Genomic DNA, 12,268 nt, shown 5'->3' on the forward strand with positions numbered 1-12,268 from the left:
TCATCGGTCACTGTGCTAAAACATTCCTGCTGAGGCGTTGACAACCCCAATACTTTTATAAAAAAAAATATAAAAAAAAACCTTTGCCGATATGTACATAGCGGATATTACACGGCGGCGCGAAGATATGAATTTTATTTTCGAGTGGTAAAGCAATATTTTACGAATGAGCGCAGCGAATGAGTAAAATATTGCTTTTACCACGAGAAAATAAAATTCATATCTTCAAGCCACCGTGTAATTTTCTTTTTATTATATAGACAAAAACCATGCACGAAGAAAAAGTTAAAAAACATTTTTATTAATCAAAAGCTTAAACACGAGCGACGGCTAAATATAACAATTGAGCAAATTGCCAAACTGAAAGGCAAAATTTCGCGAACTGAAGCTTTCAGAAGATGTATAACGTAAATGTAAAAACAGTCTGTTTATTAGCTTTCATCAATGTCACTGACAATAAAAAAATTGGCCGTTTTGAAATCTGTTTCTGCTCAAACTCACCGCTTTTCTACTGATTTCTGATCGCGAAGTCTTGCACTTCGGCGGCTGGAATTTCTTTATTTTCCCTCTCTTCGTCTGACTTTCCACAAGCAAGAAGCTCTTTTAAATAATTTCAAGTCATAAGAAGTTTTCTTCTTCGTGTTAGCATTTTCCTGCTCCTCAGTAAGGCATTTATTTTGGCTTCAGTGAACTTCACGAATCGATCTCGATAGCTCGCCATTTCCAACCAGCGTTGGCAGCTTTGCACAAACAACTGTGCAAAGGCGGGAAATGACGTCATCGATATCCTCACTAGTGAGGATATGGAAAATACGCCACTACAGTCCCGGATGCAGTTTCGTATGAATTTTACGAGTGGTCTATTTTCCAGTAAAACACTCGCGGCTATATAATAATGAAGTTTATTTCAGCGTTTACAGACATAGATTAACTTCCATTAGTGAATTTTCGAACTCTATTCCAAGTCGAGTCGTAAAAAAATAAAAAATAAAATATGACGGAACTGAACTTCCGACCTGGAAAACCACATGATTGGCGGGAATTTGAGCTGCACTGAGTTGAGTTTGTCACGTACGCATCAAATTCAAAACTTTTTCGATGAATCGTCTGCAAAGTTTTATCTCTGGCCATTTTTGCTGCTCCAGCAATGTTTATTTTTCAACATTGATTCACCTCTATGGGCTACTGTACTTAATGCCAGTAAAGGCAGCTTGATGTAAGTGTTTTAATTCTGTTTGTTTATATCTGTTTATTCCCGGCTCGTAAATTTCGAAGCTCGCGCTATAAAGTGCAGTTATCTGGTTTTTGGCCTCGAATTTTGGTAGAATAAAGTTACTTTTGGTTAAATTTTTCTCCTTTATCTTTTGCTCAGTATTTTGGCCGACTTGCTGTACATACACTAAATGAATTTTAGACGTTTCTGTGAGCAATTTCAGGCGGAAAAAGTCGACCATCAAGTACCTTTGTAAACTACGCTGTGTTCGGCGCGAAGCGAGAGATCTTCGCGCACCGAGTTGAAATTTGTCAATTAATAAACCACCGATTTCTGTCAGACGTCTTTTTAAAGATGCCTCATTTTAAAGATTCCCGATTTTAAAGATTCCCAATTTTAAAGATTCCCTATTTTAAAGATTCCCGCTTTTAAAGATTCCATATTTTAACCCTATTCAGACCGGGGGGGGGGGGGGGCTTTTGAGGCCCGCGCTGACTTTGAACTTTTATAACTTTTAAGATTTAACCAAACGCTGCCAAACTTTCTGAGTTTTCCTAAAATTTATCTGGCAACAATTTGGTAGGGTTGGATGATGTATCAGGAACTTGACATCACCATGGCAACGGCATTTTGACAGGCATGTTTTCCCAAATTTGTAATTTTGCGTGTTTCTGTTAATAAAAATCAACTTAAATGAAATTATTTTTACATTTTTACGGATTTAAAGCACATTTTAATTCATTTTGAGTAATTTGCAGTCATTTTGGGTGGTTTTCTGGCATTTTGGAAAAATTTTGAAATCCAAGATGGCGGATCCAAGATGGCGGCTGTTTTGACATCATGATGTAATTGTCACGTGATGTGACGTCACCATCCCACGTGACGTATACCAAAAGAAAGAGTTTCGGACATACAATACATCCTATAAGTTTCATGGTGATTGCGTTAATATTCTGGAAGTTACATAGGGGGGGCTTCCGAAGCCCCCCCCCCCCCGGTCTGAGAAGGTCAAAAAAAGCCCGGTCTGAATAGGTTTAAAGATTCCCGCTTTAAAAGATTCCCCGTTTTAAAGATTCCCGCTTTTAAAGATTCCCCGTTTTAAAGATTCCCGCTTTTAAAGATTCCCCGTTTTAAAGATTCCCACTTTTAAAGATTCCCCGTTTTAAAGATTCCCGCTTTTAAAGATTCCCCATTTAAAAGATTCCCGTTTTTAAAGATTCCCCGTTTTAAAGATTCCCACTTTTAAAGATTCCCCGTTTTAAAGATTCCCGCTTTTAAAGATTCCCCATTTTAAAGATTCCCGTTTTTAAAGATTCCCCGTTTTAAAGATTCCCACTTTTAAAGATTCCCCGTTTTAAAGATTCCCGCTTTTAAAGATTCCCCATTTTAAAGATTCCCGTTTTTAAAGATTTCCCGTTTTAAAGATTCCCCAGCCCATTCCCCATTCCCCATTCCCCATTCCCCGATTCCCCATTCCCTGTTTTAAAGATAGCCCCCGTCTTACTTTTCTTTCCTGTATTTGTCTTAACATCGGCGCACTCAAATGGGTTGCTCAGTCACGTACGCAAATTTTAAAACTTATCTTTCTTACCGTGTGCAAAGTTTAAACAATTTTAAACGTACACTAAATCATCTCTATTCAGTGTAGTTATTCAGTGTAAAAGTGGGCTACACTAAAGCGAAATAATTGTTTGAACTACTTTGAAAAATATGAGTCAGTTTGTATTTTTCACCTCGCGCTCGAGCTAGATTGGATAAACATGTTTTTCATAGCAAGTTTAGTTTAAATAAATTTATTTTGTTCGAGCTTTTTGCTTTGTCGTCGTTTAGCACTTCGAAAAACGTCACTTATACTGTATGAATTTTTTCCGCCGAGAAAAGGTAAGGCTAAAAGTCGGAATAAACTCACAGCAATAAGAAATAAACTCTCACGGCAAAGGATTAGGATTCGACTTTATTGACGGCCAAAGAAAATCAACTTATGGCAATATATAATCGGTAAATCCATAGCAAATAAAACCTACTCAGGGAAACAAAAAAAAAAAAATGAACTGACATGTAAGCGTAAGCTTAAATGTACTACACATCACGGTTAAAGCGACTGAAAGGGGCAAAGTATAAGCTTAAGTTACGGAAAGATCTAAACTTTGCCGACACAGAATCTATCGAAACGGGCGTTACTAAACACCGGAACGGAACGGAATGGACCGGAATGGAGCGAAATGAACCGGAATGAGCCGGAATGAACCGGAATGAACCGAAATGAACCGGAATGAACCGGAATGAGACCGGAATGAGACCGGAATGAGCCGAAATGGACCGGAATGAGATCGGAATGAGACCGTAATGGACCGGAATGAGACCGGAATGAGACCGTAATGGACCGGAATGAGACCGGAATGAACCGGAATGAGACCGGAATGAGACCGGAATGAGCCGGAATGAGCCGGAATGAGACCGGAATGAGACCGGAATGAGACCGTAATGGACCGGAATGAGACCGGAATGAACCGGAATGAGACCGGAATGAGACCGGAATGAGCCGGAATGAGACCGGAATGAGCCGAAATGGACCGGAATGAGACCGGAATGAGACCGTAATGGACCGGAATGAGACCGGAATGGACAGGAACAAGACTCCAGAATGAGACCACAATTGGCTGGAAAGAAAGAATGGACCGGAATAGAACTAAATTAGACTCGCATATGTCAGCGAATTTGTTTTCTATTTTTTTGTTGTGGGTCAGGGGGGATTATGCCAGGATGTTTCTGATTATTTTCCAGTCACTACTTCCAGAGTATCCGTTCGATGGGCAAATAACCACTTCATTGAGGAAGTGTCCGCGGTGGGCTTGGGTATAATGAAATTGTGGTGCATAATGTTACAGAAGTAGAAAGCGATTCTATAAAATCGCTAATTCTTTAGGTGAACTCGATTATCTAAATAATTGACGTTATTTTTTTATATCAACAAGCTCTTTAAACTCCTGATCTTGAAAAACACGGCTGTTTGGCATCGGCAACTTTCTCCTTATGTACAGTGTTCCAAAACAAACAAAAAGAAATTAAGTCATTTAAATTAGTTTAGTCTCCAAATTTCCCTCACTTGCTCTTTTTTTTTTCGCGGTGACGAGCTAAGCTTCTTTAGCTGAGCCTCGTTTTCAAGTTTTTCACGCTCAAAGTTTATGTTGTCTGTCACACACGGCATCGACAATTTTTTTGGAAAACAAAATGCCCGTTCTATTTTGGAAAAAAAAGCGTTAAAAAAGTAATAAATATACTCCTACTAGTAGAAATGTTCGGAACGTCAAAGGCTCAAAGTCAGCTTCTAGAAACTCGAAGCTACGATTTTTTTTGGGCCTGAATACCGCAACTGTCACGTTAGAACGCGAAATATTTTGAAGTAGTTCGCTGGCCAATAACACCGCGTTTGAATGCATCCTTGGTATTAACACGGCGTTAGAACACCCAATTTTCGCTGTAGATTTTGGTGTCAAACAACATCCTTGCAAAAGCGACTTAATCCCTCCCAACCCGCAACAAAGAATTTAGAAAAAGAAACTGAAATTGTGAGTCTCATTTAGTTATATTTCGGCCCATTCTGGACTCATTCCGTCTCATTCCTGTCCATTATGGATCAGTCCGTTCTCATTCCGGTCCAGTCAGGTCTTATTCCGACTTATTCTGGTCCATTTCGGCTTATTCCGGTCCATTTCGGTTCATTCCGGCTCATTCCGGTTCATTCCGGTCTCATTCCGGTCCATTTCGGTTCATTCCGGTTCATTCCGGTCCATTTCGGCTCATTCCGGTCTCATTCTGATTCATTCCGGCTCATTCCGGTTCATTTCGCTCCATTCCGTTCCGTTCCGGTGTTTAGTAACGCCCCTATCGAAACTGCGCTCAGAAAGTAACTGAAGTAAGTTTATAAACATCATGAAATTTTCTGTCATAAAATCAGGCTCAGCAATTCAGTACAGGCTGTTACCTGGCATCAGGTTCCTGTATCTTTCTTCAGCGGACTTGATCCATGCAGTGTTTAGCTTCGTTTTCACACAATCATTGCTAAAGTTATTGTATGCTGGATGTTGACGGCCGAAGATTCATCCTCAAACAACAGAAACAAGCAAACTGGACTTGCACAAGGAATATCTTTCGCAATTATTCCGGGTCTCATCGTACACCTCTTTCGTTATCTACAATTTCACGGAATATAGGTGACTTTTGAGGACATCGTTCGAGAAATATTACAGTAAGAAAGTTCTCGATTCTCTGTCGCTCTTTTTTATACTCTCGGTTTTATTCAGCCTACACAGTGAACACCGCGCAACAAATTTTCCCACGTTTTCATAACAAAACTTCGTCCACATAACTGAAACGTCCACATCATCCAGTCGATAGAAGATAACGTCAATTGCTCGTTTTACGGTTACGAAAAATGCGACCAGAGACCAATAAATCGAATTTAACCGTGTAGCGATCGAACGAGAGCCATTTTTTTTTGGTGTAAAGGCTTCGATACACTCACACATTAATAAAGACTAACAAAATAGAGCAGTTGGATAATAAACCTCCCAGATATTTTGCTATGTAGTATCGCTGTGTAATTTTACCCCTTGTGTACATTCTGTCTTGCCTTGCAAGCTTTATTTGCTGTTTGTAATTTCCTTACTTTTCTTTAACCACGGGCGGGCAACCGAGGGCAACCTCGTCCCCAGGCCTAATCCGTGCGTACATACGCGACTCCCAAAATTTCTCGGTTCGATAGGATACCATTTGCCTACCTATGGATGGGAGCTCCGCTATTATTGAGGGAGTATCGTCAGACAATTTGCCGACGCATTCACTTCGGGATTGCGCCAGTTTTTCCCCTGAAACCAAGGGGAAACCATATATGGCAGCACTTTGAGAAATGTGCGCGCACATAAGGCAAATTTAACTACGCGACCATGAACTAAATAGTCAGGCTGTTATGTAGTCTCCTTCGCAGCCATAAACCAGCGGTTATGTGCAGAATTTTAGATGAATTATGCACTTTGGGTTAAAAGCATGAAATCTGGTGTACTTTTAAAAAGGTTCTTTTATGCCCATTAAAATCTGATATGAAGCCACTGGGAAAATTCACTCAGAGAGAAGTTCCCAAAATGGCCGCCATCTTGACCTGAAGTAGAAGATAAAATGACAGGAAGTTACCAGAATAAGGTCAAAACACCTTGGAATGACGTCTTGTGTTAATCCAATATAAAGAAAATGAAGGCAAAACCGGAAGTGGGGAGGCTTTTATTGGAAATGGTTTAGGACTGTTTGTGAAATAGCATGTGTTGAAGTCCAGAATCGTTGTGCATTATGCGTTATACCTTTTTAGACCTCATTTAATTGCACACTGGTTAAAGAAACCTTCAACGTATTTGAAAATCAAGCCTGATCTCCCAATTTAATGCATTTACATAGCACCCTTAATATTTATATTTTGTTCAGTACCTGGGCAGTCCGAAATGCCTCACACCAATGTGCTTCAAACTGCAATGACTGCTTTTTCAGTAACAAACTATTTTCGTCACAGTGAGCAAAAACGAACTTCTGAGCAAAGTCACGTGACTAATGACGTCATCGACCTACGACTTATACAAGAAGTAGTTTATGGTAGGAGTTATTGATATACGACATACTACTCCTGCTGACTTCAAACTGACCAAGTTATTTGACATTGACGATTTTTCAATTGCAAAGGATTTTGGGAAGGTTTTTATTATAATTATATATTGTTTTTATAATTATTATTATTATTATTATTATTATTATTATTATTATTATTATTATTATTATTATTATTATTTAGTGCTATTGATCCATCGATGATGAAGGCATCAACAACCTCGGGCATCTTCACTTGTGAAAGACCGGAGACAATTAGCTAGTTCCAACTTTTTCTGAGGAAGACGCCACAGTGACTAACCTTCCTTTAATTGCGACGGTGGACAGCTTTTGTTCTAGTGCTAGAAAAACTCATCCAGGTTCCCCTCCCTCGTTTGACAAGAAATGCATAACCTTGAAAACAATCTCGTACCTCGAGTCTTCGTTCCTTACTGCACAAATTTGACGACATGAGCGACTCTCGAAAGTTTCGTTGCAGGATCGATTTTGATTGGTTTTGAAAACAATTAAAATGGTCGAAAAAAAAAACACCAAGAAGCTCGTTGAGTTATTCTTTTGAAAGTCAGGTTTTTACAATTCAACCGCATTTTTTGAAGACTGGCGTAAGCTTATGTCTTCGGCGTTTATGGGAAGATTTATAAAAGTGCTAAAGATAGAATCGTCCTAAAACTTAGCTAACTGGAATTAAAGCCGATCTCGGCGATAAAAAATAGATCTTGTAGATTTTGAGGCGATAGTATCATAGTAATGTCACTCAGTTCGTCGAGGCATGTAATTGTTATTATATTTGTCATCGGAATGTTAAGCTACTTCCAATTAATAAGAATCGCATCCTTTCATTATTTATACGTGGGGAAATGTTTGTCAAAATATTGACCAAGTGGTCATTTCAGGCCGCAAAGAAAAATTACATTTGCCTCTTTGGGCATGTGTGATAAATGAGACCATTTCTTAACTTTAAATTTGTATCTTTCCATGATGTGTATTGTATTGCCAGACATAGATTTACGTTTCTTTTGCATTTCAGTTGTGGTATACAGGTAATTTGTGGGATTAATAGAATGCCTAATGTGTAAACAGGATTTACAGAATTCAGAACTGAGGACTTTCTGAATTACTGGTGAGTTAAACAATGGATTATAACAAGTTCAGGTAGTTATTGATCTCTTCAGCCAATCTCAGCAATTCCCATCCTCCTCTCTACACACATTCATTACCTGAGACATTCAAGATCTACTTTTTGACCAGAAATTTGTCTACTTTATAAAAAAGCTGTTTGACATTTTTTAAGGCATGTATTTTCAGTTGTTGGATGGCCTTCAGTAGCATTTTAAACTACAGCTAGCAATGTAAAAAATTCAAATGAAGCCTGACATTTTTTCTGCAAAATTATGATGAATGAAAGGAAGGGTGCAAATAAAATTGATTTCTTCCTGGCCTGACCCAGGTAGACTGGGTAAGGTGAAACCATTTTATGCTTACCCAAAGTCCCATGTTTCTCTGGAAAGATCAACAACAAAAAATAAAAATTCGTAAATGTCATTTAGCAAGTGGAAAAAATTATTGAATCCACTAGCCCAACATGAAAGCAGTCAGTTCTTTTTCAAACACTAAAAAAAGCCATTTATTATACAGTCTGCTTGCTGGAAAATAGCAATTTCATAAAAATAAATAGTTTTTGTTTGTTTTGTTTCTATTTACAGGTGACTTGAAGAGTGCAATGACATTCCTCTTAGTCAAAATGAACTCAAAAATACACATTGTGTTAATGTAATAAGATTGTCACATGATTGATTCCCATATGTTACCAGTTTAAACCTGAATATGCTTTAGTGACATTTATAGCTATTTATGTAATATGAACATCCCAGAACCCAATACGGCTACATGTAAATACTGACACTTTATTACATGTAAGTTTTGAAACCATTCTGGGGTTCACGACAAAAATATTTTGTTTTAATTAAAATAACGAAATTACAGAGAATTTGCGAAATTATTATCGCAGACCATAAATTTACTCCAGCACAGGCTAAAGTGTCTTCAAAAGTGTAATGGCAGTTTAATTATAATGTGTGGTTCCAAAAAATATCCATACCTACCCCAAGGATGGTTCTTTGGTTTGAACCCTTTTGACCCCCTGGAACTTTCAGTTTAGCTTCATACTTTCTTATAAAAATTTGGGCTATTGCGACCTCCATCCCCTTCGGAATTTCCACTGACCATCCTTGGGGTGAGTATGGAATTTTCTGGAACCGCACAATGTAGACATTTGCTTATAAAAGTAAGCAGCAGAATGATACACACTAATCTATTTTTTTTAACCTTTTCACATTTACCTGTTTTCTATGGAATATATAATTATGTATTGTTTTTACCGGTTTCACTTGTAATAATAATAAATAATAATAATAAATAATAATAATAATAATAATAATAATAATAACACTTTAAAAATAGTAACATTTAACAATTATTCGTCGAAGGCGAAGTGAATTTCGGTGAATATTCCCCATATATGGCAGTACCCCACCTCCCCCAGGGGTAGAGGTTCAGGATGGGAATAACTGCAAGCACGGTATTCCTCTGTTGTTATAGTGCAAGAAGCCCATATTGCAAAGAAAGATCACGAAATCCCTTGCGATGACACATTATTAATCTACCTATTTATAATGCCGGACACCTGTCGCTTTGTACCCTCCTCTACACGTAACTTCTTGAATGCTACTGGGTCTTGGGCTTCCTAACTGTCAATGGTTAGCCTAACTGTGAGCACTCTCTTCGCAACCATTTGAGTTGCGAAGAGAGTGCTCACAGTTAGGCTAACCATTGGCTGTCTCACTCAGCTCCAATGACGAAATTTCCGTGCGTGAACTACGCCACCCATAGTACTATTTATGGTTAGTTTGAATTTTTAACGATTAGTTATATGTGGTTAGGGTTAACGTTTTTAAATTTAGAGTATCTCAGGCTGTTTCTGTGTTCCTGGATTTAGTACATGTTAATTCAATTGTCACCCATCAAACTCGGTTGCTATGGCAACAATCCAATTAAGCCGTTTGATGAGTACCTGTCAAAATTGGTCTGAATACTACTACTACTACTACAACTACTACTACTAATAATAATAATAATAATAAAAATAATAATACTACTACTAATAATAATAAATAATAATAATAATAATAATAATAATAATAATAATAATTATAAAAACAATATATAATTATAATAAAAACCTTCCCAAAATCCTGTGCATCTGAAAAATCGTCAATGCTAAATAACTTGGTCGTTTGAAGTCAGCAGGAGTAGTACGTCGTATAGAAATAACTCTTACCATAAACTACTTCTTGTATAAGTTGTAGGTCGATGACGTCATTAGTCACGTGACTTTGCTCAGAAGTTCGTTTTTGCTCACTGTGACGAAAATAGTTTGTTACTGAAAAAGCAGTCATTGCAGTTTGAAGCACATTGGTGTGAGGCATTTCGGACTGCCCAGAACCGAACAAAATATAAATATTAAGGGAGCTATGTACAATTTTCAAAAAATGGGAGTCTGGGTACAAGTGCGTATCTGGCGTTGCATTAAATGTGAGGTAACAAGAAATTACATGTTGGTAGATACTTATATGTTAAGTACTTTTTAATCAATCCCATTGTTATGACGTCATCGGTCACGTGACCAGAACGGATCACATTTTTAAATTCGCTTGAAAACTTTACTATAACCTCTCTCTTAGGATCTTTTTGAGCGAAGTTGTAATTTTTTAAATAGTGTTTTTAAAAATGGGCATTATTACTTTTTCCTGAAAAAGTACGGCAGTAAAAAATACAATTGAAAAGTTTGTTGGCTTCCTACTCAACGACCATTTGCATTTGAAATAAAAGAAAATTTTGCCAAAGGCTCGAGTGTATGCTCTTTATGATAGCGTTGTCAGTTTCTTTTCATTTTAATTGCTTTTGGCGAGGATGGATTTTATTTCTTTCAGACGAAAGACGTGGCGCCTGGTGAGAAGATAAGCTGCGGCCCCCTTCCCCTCTCCCCTGCTAGCGGATTCCCCGTGGTCCGTATTGCGGGCTCAGGACAAGAGCATTTTCAAAATGGCGTCGATGGCGATCTAATGAAGTGATTTTGAGTTATATAGGATAGTTTTGTCAATGTTCTTTCTTCTTGACGCGATCACGAGTCCCCAAACAAAAATTATTCAATATTCTTTATTTGTATTCCCGATGAAGAAGAATATGGAATGAGGAGAAACGGTGAAAGCTTTTCGCAAACATTTCTAACAGAAACTTACAGTGACCTGAGGTAAGTGTTTCTCATTCTACTATAATTTTTTTTTAAGACTGACTTAAGCTTATGTCTTCGGCGTTTATGTGAAGAATTATGAAAGTGCTAAAGATAGAATCGTCCTAAAACTTAGCTAACTGGAAATAAAGCCGACCTCGGCGATAAAAAAATAGATCTTGTAGATTTTGAGGCGATAGTATCATAGTAATGTCACTCAGTTCGTCGAGGCATGTAATTGTTATTTATATTTGTCATCTGAATGTTACGCTACTTCAAATTAATAAGAATCGCATCCTTTCATTATTTGTACACGAGGAAATGTTTGTCAAAATATTGACCAAGTGGTCATTTTAGGCTGCAAAGAAAAATTACATTTGCCTCTTTGGGCATGTGTGATAAATGAGGCCATTTCTCAACTTTAAATTTGTATCTTTCCAAGATGTGTATTGTATTGCCAGACATAGATTTACGTTTCTTTTGCACTTTGTGGTATACAGGTAATTTGTGGGATTAAAAGAATGCCTAATGTGTAAACAGGATTTACAGAATTCAGAACTGAGGACTTTCTGAATTACTGGTGAGTTAAACTATGGATTATAACAAGTTCAGGTAGTTATTGATCTCTTCAGCCAATCTCAGCAATTCCCATCCTCCTCTCTACATACATTCATTACCTGAGACATTCAAGATCTACTTTTTGACCAGAAATTTGCCTACTTTATAAAAAAGCTGTTTGACATTTTTTAAGGCATGTATTTTCAGTTGTTGGATGGCCTTCAGTAGCATTTTAAACTACAGCTAGCAATGTAAAAAATTCAAATGAAGCCTGACATTTTTTCTGCAAAATTATGATGAATGAAAGGAAGGGTGCAAATAAAATTGATTTCTTCCTGGCCTGACCCAGGTAGACTGGGTAAGGTGAAACCATTTTATGCTTACCCAAAGTCCCATGTTTCTCTGGAAAGATCAACAACAAAAAATAAAAATCCATAAATGTCATTTGGCTATCTAGCAAGTGGAAAAAATTATTGAATCCACTAGCCCAACATGAAAGCAGTCAGTTTCTTTTTTAACACTGAAAAAGGCCATTTAATATACAGTCTGCATGCTGG

General features: G+C 37.6%; 1 protein-coding gene across 1 annotated transcript in view; it reads right to left on the bottom strand.

Moving 5' to 3' along the window:
• The window catches only part of LOC144667209 (fibroblast growth factor receptor 2-like), an 82,259-nt gene that overhangs the window by 51,190 nt on the left and 18,801 nt on the right, over window positions 1-12,268 (bottom strand). The window lies entirely within an intron of this gene.

This window comes from Oculina patagonica, chromosome 10 (assembly GCF_052425735.1).
Source record: "Oculina patagonica isolate OP01 chromosome 10, crgOcupat, whole genome shotgun sequence".
Classification (NCBI taxonomy): domain Eukaryota; kingdom Metazoa; phylum Cnidaria; class Anthozoa; order Scleractinia; family Oculinidae; genus Oculina; species Oculina patagonica.